Genomic DNA, 8659 nt, shown 5'->3' on the forward strand with positions numbered 1-8659 from the left:
CTGACTGCCATGTAAAGGCTTGCAAGACACAGTAAGTATGCTGAAATTAGTTTTACACTAGCAAACTGGCCTTCTATTTTAAAAGCAGCTACGCAGTAGAAGGCTACCGACTTCTGGCCTCAAAATCCAGGGGTATGATGATCAGCAGTCTCAAATACAACTTCCTTTGAAAATTGTGGGTCTTGTCTTGAGCTCTTTCTAGTATCTCCTGAATCACAGTGAAGGTCCTTAACTATGACCGATTCTGCCAATCCTGAACCTCAGAAAGAAGGATGACTCCTCCCTCCTGGGGCTTACCTCTGCAGGTGCTAAGTCCCCAGGGGATGTCTATGCCTCAATGGAATTACAGCCCACGTGGGCACTGGGATCTGGATTTAAATGCAGTTTGGGTACTGGTAGCGGTGTAGCCATGGCAGCATTGAACTCAGCGTGGGCTAGCTGCTTGAGTATGCACCCAGGATCCCAGATGGGTTTTACAGCCTGCATCAGACACCATCCTTCGGTGTGCGTATGGGTGCGTAAGTCTCAAGTTCAAAAGTAAAAAGTGAGACTAAAGTTAATTTGGGAATGTCTACCTTTGACTGCTGCAAAGATCCAATGAAAAAGGAACTGGTGGCTCAGCCAGCACATAACATACGTGGGGAATGTGGGATCAGCCTTGTTTTAAGGCTAGGTTTAAAGGATGTGATTCCACCGGATTGAATCATTTGCACTGTTTTCATAAATTGATCCAAAAAACCCATCCCAGCCCCTGCTTTCTCAAGATTTGCACCACTGTACCAGGTGAAAATAAGGTGTTGGGGGTTTTTTTATTTCCATCAGGGAACAGTTGGTCAAAACTCATTGGGTAAGTTTGTTGAGTGCCCTTGTATGCAAGGCCCTTGAAACTTCCTGATTAGCACTGACATGACAGCAAGAGTTTGTGGCAGCTCTGCGGTTCTGCAAAGCAAGGCTGTCACTAGGAAGGGGTGCTGCAATACAGGTGTGTCAAAACACAGCCCTGTACCAGCTACTAGGAAGTAAATTAATTCTGTCCCAGCTGAAACCAGGAAAACTGGCAGTAAGTAAGCACCACGGGGCAGCTCATACCCTGGGCAACGTGTCACAATGTTTCATTAATAAAAGCAGAAAAAATGAGAGGGTTGGAAAGGCAGGGAGCTGAAGTGCAGTCCATGTGCTCTGGGGAAGGTGTGAGGTCTTTGAGAGCGGGGATGGACCTTCCCTAGGGGGTCGGTTTTGGACCCCAGTTGGGCCCTTCAGGCCACCGCCGGAGACCCTGGCCCTCGCTGAAGAGCCCGGGGTCTCCAGCTGCGGGCGGAGGCGCCGCCGGGCAGCGCTGCCCGCTCCCCCCTTGCTGCTCACAGCTCCGCTCCGCACTGCGGGCTGCAGGCGTACGTGTGGCGCTGGCGCCGGTGGGTCCCACCATGTCCCCGGCGTCGCCGCTTTAAGGCGCCGGAGCAGGCAGAGGGAAGCAGGCAGCCGGGTTCATCTGAGGACACAGCCCCAGTTCTCAGAAATCCCCGCGCTGCGGGAACATCGAGCTCCCGTTACCGCAGTTGAACAAACTGCCCTAGATCGGGGGTGCCGGGCCCGCCCCCGCCCGCCCGCGACCGACCCACGTGAGCCGCGTGGAAGCGGCCCCCACACACCCCACCCGGCCCCCGCACCCGCTGCTGCGGCGGCACCGCGCGCCCCGGGGGCTGTGCGGCTGTTTTCCTCGGCGTGCTGTATCACAGCTATTTGGTTTCATTGTTTCGGTTTGTGTTTTTCTTCTTCTTCTTTTTTTTTTTTTAATAATTATATATATTTTCTTATCTTCTTGGGTTGTTGGTTTTTTTGTTTGTTTTTTTTTTTTTTCTTTTTACCGCGGAGAGACCCCTGCAAGTCCACGACGTCACCCTTCTTAGCGTCCGCTGCGGCCACTGCCACCAGAAAAAAATAATAATAAAAACCAAAATTTACATTTTTATACATATATAAAAGATGTGTATATATAAAAATTAAAAAATACAATACGTATCTAGCTATAATACGTACACATCTTTCTATGGTTTTATATATTATATCTAGAATAGATATCTATTATATTACATACATAATTACTTACATACAGTAAATGCACTACATACATATTTAAATAATAAATATGTTAAATATACGTGTACTTTTTTTTTTTTTTTTTTTTTTGGGGGGGTGGCGTGGCATCGCACCGCAGGCGGGGCGGGCTGCCGGGGCGCGGGCAGCCGGCGGCGCAGCGGGGGCGCCGGGGCTGGCAGCCTGCGGAGCACACTTGGGGGGGGGGGGGCGGATTTTTGGGGGGCGGGTATTACAACTGCCGCGCCGGGCTGCTGCGGGTTATTAATATGCGGCGGCCCCGCCTGTGCCTGCGCGGCAGCGATACCCCAGCATCGCCCCCCTCCTTCCTCCAGCCACAGCCCATCCTCCCCCCCCTCCCCCTCCCCCGGGAAGGGGATGGGCGTCCCCGTCCTGGCTCCGCCTCGCCTCACCTCGGATGCCCTCCGCGCCGCGCGCGCCCGCCCGCCGCCTCCATCTTACGCCCGCCCGCTGCCGCGGTGGCACAGCCCGGCCGGCCGCCTCCGCTAACATGTCCGCCTCCCCTCGCCCTGCCCGGCCGGCCGTGCTGCCCGCCTCCCCCTGCCCGCCCGCGGGCCCCCCCCCCAGCCGTCAGCATCGCCCCGTTCCCACGTTCCAACGCCGGAGCGCGCCCGGCCCCCGGGCCTCTGGCTCGTGGCTTCCTTTGCTGGGTGCTGTGGAGCTGTTCTGGGAGAAGCCGGCATCTCCCTGCAGAAGCACCTGAATGGGTTTGGAGTTTTCATCGCTCGAGCCGCGTTAACCCGTCACTGAAAGGCCTTCAGACTCTGATGACACCGCATTCACCCGCCACCAGCCCCGGGAGGATCCCGCGTTAACCCATTACCAGAACTGAGACAGGGTCACATCAAGCCATCGCCAAAATGGAGATGACGCCACATTAACCCCTCACCAAAATTCAGACGGAGTGGTATTAACCCTTCGCCAAACCTGAGGTGTCACATTAACACAGCAAAAAAAATTGAGACCGTGCCACGTTAACCCACCACCCAAACTGAGATGACACTGGGAGGAGCGGAGCCACCTCACTGCTGCCGTGGAGCAGTGGCACTCAGTCCCCTCCTGCAGCACCAACACCCCTCACACTTCACCACGGCTCTTGGCCGCAGTGTATGTGCAGTTCCTGAAAGTGTTAATTTTCTGCAAAGCCTGCAGGTTATTCTCCTTTAACTTAATCATTCACGATTTTCTGCACGACTGCAGCTCCCGAGAAGAAGGTTTAGGGGAGGGTGAGAGGCAGGGAAACTACTTGGGCAATGCTTGTGCTGTATATCCTGAAGATCAAAGTTGTTTTTGAAATATTTTCTGATACAGTATTTGGTTTCCAGTTACGCATACAAATGTGCCTCCATTCCCTCCCCTTTAGTGGTGTTCTTCACCAGAAACAAAAGAGGTGTTGGGGGGCGGGATGGGTGTTGTCTGACTTTACATTAGACTTCCCCAGTGTTCTAGCTGAAATTGAAGACGCCTGTATTTCCCCGGACAACTCTCCTCGGGAAGCCAGAATCTTTTGCAGTCTCCCACCATTGCATTGCTACCGCTGCAAATCCTCCAGCAGTGGGAGTCCTAAAGCATCAGCATAGGCTGGCTTTGGAGCTTTCTCAGCTGTAGTACTGGGAAGCCATGCTGGACGCTGTAGCTGTAAGACTGCTGGCAACTAAATTTACAATAATGTAATTGCCACTGCTGCTGGCATTAGACAGTTCAGTTGTGAGTTTTCCTTAGGAAGTCTAATTCTTCAATAGAAATTCTTTCTAGAAAAATAAGTGTCTGGAAAGCATCTTTGCAGTTAAAGGCTAGGCGTTCTGGTGGACACGAAGTGGAACATGAGCAAGTGGTGTGCCCTTGCAGCAAAGAACATGAGTAGCACCCTGGGCTGCACTAGGAGCAGCTCTGCCTGCAGGCAGAGGGAGGTGACCCTTCCCCTCCCTCCCCTCAGCACTGGTGAGGCCACACCTGGAGTCATGGGTCCAGTTCTCTTCCAGCATGAGAGAGGCATGGGCATGCTGAAGCAAGTCCAACAAAGGACTGCAGCATCTCTCCTACGAGGAGAGGCTGCGAGAGCTGGGACCGTTCAGCCTGGAGCAGGGAAGGCTCACAAGGGATCTTACTAGTGTGTACAAATACCTGAAGGGTGGGTGCAAAAAGGATGGAGCCAGGCACTTTTCAGAGGAGCCTGGTGACAGGACCAAAGGTAACGAGCACAAGATGAAACACAGGACATTCCCTCTGAACATCAGAAAACTTTTCACTGTGAGGGTGACCCCACACTGGCACAAGTTGCCCAGGGAGGTTGAGGGGTCTCCGTCTGTTCAAAGGCTTCCTGAACATGGTCTTGAGGAACTGGCTCTAGATTGTTCTGCTTGAGCAGGGTGCTTGGACCAGATGACCTCCAGAGGTCCCTTCCACCCTCAGCCAGTCTATGGTTCTGTGATCTCATAGCTGGATAGGTCGGTCAGTGCAGGTTCAGAGTCAATGTTTGGCAATATGTGACAGAAAAAGCAAAGGGTTTAAACACATTGGCTTCCTTTCATAAATTTGGGTACTGCTGAGTAATATCTTCATACTGATTATGCTGTGTTTACTGGTACCAGGGCAGTGGTCTTGTGGGTTCCACAGCTCATGCCCCTAATGCTTTTTCAGTTTTTAGGATTTACCTACTGCATAGCCTTTGTACGTGCAGTATAATATGAACTGCGCTATGCTTGACTATGCCTGTGCTTGCACACAGGTGCCACATTATCATAAATTATCTTTTAGGACAAAAGAGAGACTAGAAAGGCTTCTCTGGCCTTAAACTCGTCCTCTAGTTCCTTTATTTTTGTAAAAGAAGATAACTAACTCTGTTCAAGACAGTTTTGCCTTGGAAAGATGTGCCTAAGCACATAATAGTAGATTCTGTTTTGCAGTCTGGTTGTACCAGCACAACCTTTGTGCTGTTTAATAAGCAGCTAAAAACATTGTATTACTCATTAAGGTTATTTTAACTGTTAACATTCACTGCAGAATGTGAAGAATGCTATTATAACCTTAAACTGAAGAAAGTTCTGGATTTTTTGTTCATACTTACAAAATGCTTTTCTGTATAACAACCAGCCACTGACTTCCACTGTCACTCCTTTTCTATGCCCCTGTTTTGTTAGCCTGTAATGAGTTTAAGTAAAATATCTTCTAGTCAGTCCTGCCCTGAGATGAGCTTACGCTGAAGTCTATGGCAAATCAGCTTTAGCTAACTTGATTTTGGTTGCTCTTCGAGAGAGACAGAGTAGGTTTTAGGTACCTCGAACAGCATATGGGCATGTAAACTTTACGCAAATTCAAAATCACAAAGACCTGCTCCACAGCTGACTCATAATGCTAAAAGATCTTAAACTCCTAACTTAGATTTCTGTGACAACCAGCTCCTGTGTGCACCCTCAGACAATTAGGCCTTCATAAAAATGAGCATTCAGTTTGTAAATTTGCCCAGATTTCAGGCCCTGCTAAGAATATCAAGGCAGCTGCAGCAAGCCCATCAGGCCCATCATGCTGTCTGCAGCAGTGGTCTGGGGAAGAGTTTAAGAAATTGCTTCAAACAAGCTTCAAAGCAGCTCAGAGGCTTTGTGATATCTTTATGTTTGATTGCAAAATGCTAGGGAGCCTTTAGAACAGAGCCTGGGACTCAGATCTCACCCTGTTCCACCCAAGTATCTTAAGAAGGAGGTTCATTCTTCCATTCAGAGTAAAATGGTTTTAAAAAGAAGGGTGGAGACCACCTTCTCCAGAATAGCCCAACAGCCTGGGTGCTTTGTTTCAGGTGAGAGCTGTGGGTGTGAATCCCCTCAAGAAACAGGGAAGTCCAGTTCTAAGAAGTGATCTCCTTAAGGACAGCCGCAGCCTCAGAGCACACCAAGGGCTGGGGTCCACGCTAGAGACTGTGAGCTGGGTGGGGGAAGCCTTTCTCTGACTTGACTGAGTCAGACTTCTAATTTGCAGTGAGGAATGTGGCTAAAGGCAGTAGTTCATCCTTAGTATTTTCTTCTTGGCTGCTCAAAATGTCCTGCTAATCAGTGCACTCATTCTGAAAGCTTTTCCGAGGCTGCCATTGCAGGGCAGACAACGCTTTGCCCTGGCTTCGGAGATAGCTGATTGCAAGTCAGCTCCTGTGTGGGCCATTAATGCAGCACTAAATTAAAGTTCACCAGTCCTGCTGGAGTAAAGAGGGTATTAGGTCGTGCCCACTGTGCTGACTTTGCAGCATAACTTCTAATCTGGAGCACAGGCAGTGCTGGAGCAAGGTTGCATAGCATAGCCTGAGTTATACAGCCCTCCCACTGAGTTCGGAACCTCAAGTGCCCATCTCAAAGCTCTGACCCATACATGTCCATGAAAAGCACATAGATATTGTCGCAGACATAGCACGAGATACCTCACCATTGCCCCAGTAATTGGCAGATTCCTGTCAGCACTAAGGTTCAGGACTGACAAAGGTGTCAGGGCAGTTACATTGCTGTCTGCACCAGAGACCTCTATTTCTCTTCCCCCTGCTCCTCCCTGAACAAGCTGCCAAATCATTTCCACTTAAACTTCTCAAATACTAGTGCCTGTAACACTGGAGGACCTCTGCCATCACAAGTGCAACGCAGGCTCTGTGTTCAAATATGCATTTTGTGTGTGTGTGACTTTACCACGGTAGATTGTCATGCATGTTAGCGTTGCAGACTTGCACACTTCAGTATGTAGAGAAAGAAACTGTAAAGAGAATGGGAAAAAGGATCAACCAAGATGTCAACAGTTGGCTGAACACAATTATATGTCCAAGGATTTAGATAACCAGATGATGTAAAAGATGTTTGATTTCTGAGGTGACAAACAGGGACGGGATGTGATTCTCTTATGCATGTTTGTTCCTTCTTTTTAATGCAGCTATTTATATATCTGTGCAGCTATTTATATATCTTTCACTTGTTTGAAACCTAGTAATTAGTACTCATAGCATTAAGGTGAGTGCTGCTTTTTTTTCTGTTACAAATACCAACACTGAATCCGACAAATGACACCTCTTGCTACATGGTTCAGAGCTCAGTGAGAGAGTCAGAGAGCTAGACTTCAAGATTAGCAGTGTGCTGTTCACCATGCTGGATTTCAGGTAAATTTTGTCACTCGTACGAGTAGCCAGGCTGGGGCTGGGTAGGTCTAGCTGACTCTAAACCATTTTATCTACTTCTTCTTCAAGATATACAGAGAGCAAATCCTAGAAAGACAGATAGACTGGACTGTCAGTGAAAACATCAAGCTTCTGGTAGCCTTGAACTGTACAAATAATGGTGCTGACACTTGAAACCAAATAGTTTTAACTTTGTGTAACAGCTGCAGAGGTTTAGTTTTTGAGTGAAGCAACAAGACAGCTGCAAGAGAACTTTGCAGGATGAATCAGAGAGTACTTCTAAAGCACCATGGCTAGCTTTGTCTTCTAAACCAAACCAACTTTCTGTGAAAAAATTATTATTGTCTCACTGCTGCAAATACAAAACTAGTATGAAATATCCTTTCTTATTCTTTGAAGGAATTGGGTAGAAAGACAGTCTATCTTTTAGGCTTTCTTCATTTTGTCTACTGCCATGAAGCTACCTTTGCTTGACTTGGCAGAAACTGGAAAAGTCTCCTTTTTATGTTCCAGCTTTACTCTGGCTGAGAACCTCCCCTCACAAATGTATGTGATTCAGAAGTCCAGTTGTATTTAGCATGTTCCTGAACAAGTCACACCAGCCAGAAGCAGTGCCACAAATCGAAAATACCAAATGTTTTCTATGCAAACACACATTTTGCCTGTCTGGTTTGGACTCCAGCATCCTAAAGCCCAAAGACATTGAAGTATGCTTCTACTGTTTGCAAGAACAGAATTATAATAAAATCAGCACTTAGCTGCTGCCAGCATTCCACATGTTCTTTATAAATATTAATCTAAATGACCTAGCTTGCTAATTAGGTAGTCATCTACATACAGCAAGTGGTACTTCATGGTATACAATGGTTGTTTAGCTCCACCCATGTTTTACATGTACAAGGAGCTTATGGCCCATGATACTGAATCTGCTGAGAGCTTTGTTCGGATCCACACTTTGTCCTGCTTAGAATTCAATATAAGATCAAATAATAGAGGTCAACTTCAGTAAACATTTACACATATAAATAACATGAAATGACTGTGCTGTTCCTCTTAATACCCATCATGATGTATTTTGTGCAAGACTGTGAACGGAAATTCAATTTACCTGTTGATGTTTACACTAGCAGCTGTTTTGAGGATTTCAGCATTCATTTCATCAAGCAAGTAAATATTTACTACTCTGTTTCTCCTAAAGCAGCATTGGCTATTACATGATAATAAAAGAAGTTCTGGATTTCTGCAGAAGTAAGTACTTGATTTTTCCTCCCAGGAGTCACCTGACTATGAAAGGCAGGAAAAGTGATTAAATGTGCATTTAGGTAGATTTACATGTACATACAACTTTGAGAAACCTACTCTCTGTGCATGTTAAGAATCACAGCTGTTGATTTCACTGCC

The sequence above is a fragment of the Falco naumanni genome, chromosome Z (assembly GCF_017639655.2).
Source record: "Falco naumanni isolate bFalNau1 chromosome Z, bFalNau1.pat, whole genome shotgun sequence".
NCBI classification, from domain to species: domain Eukaryota; kingdom Metazoa; phylum Chordata; class Aves; order Falconiformes; family Falconidae; genus Falco; species Falco naumanni.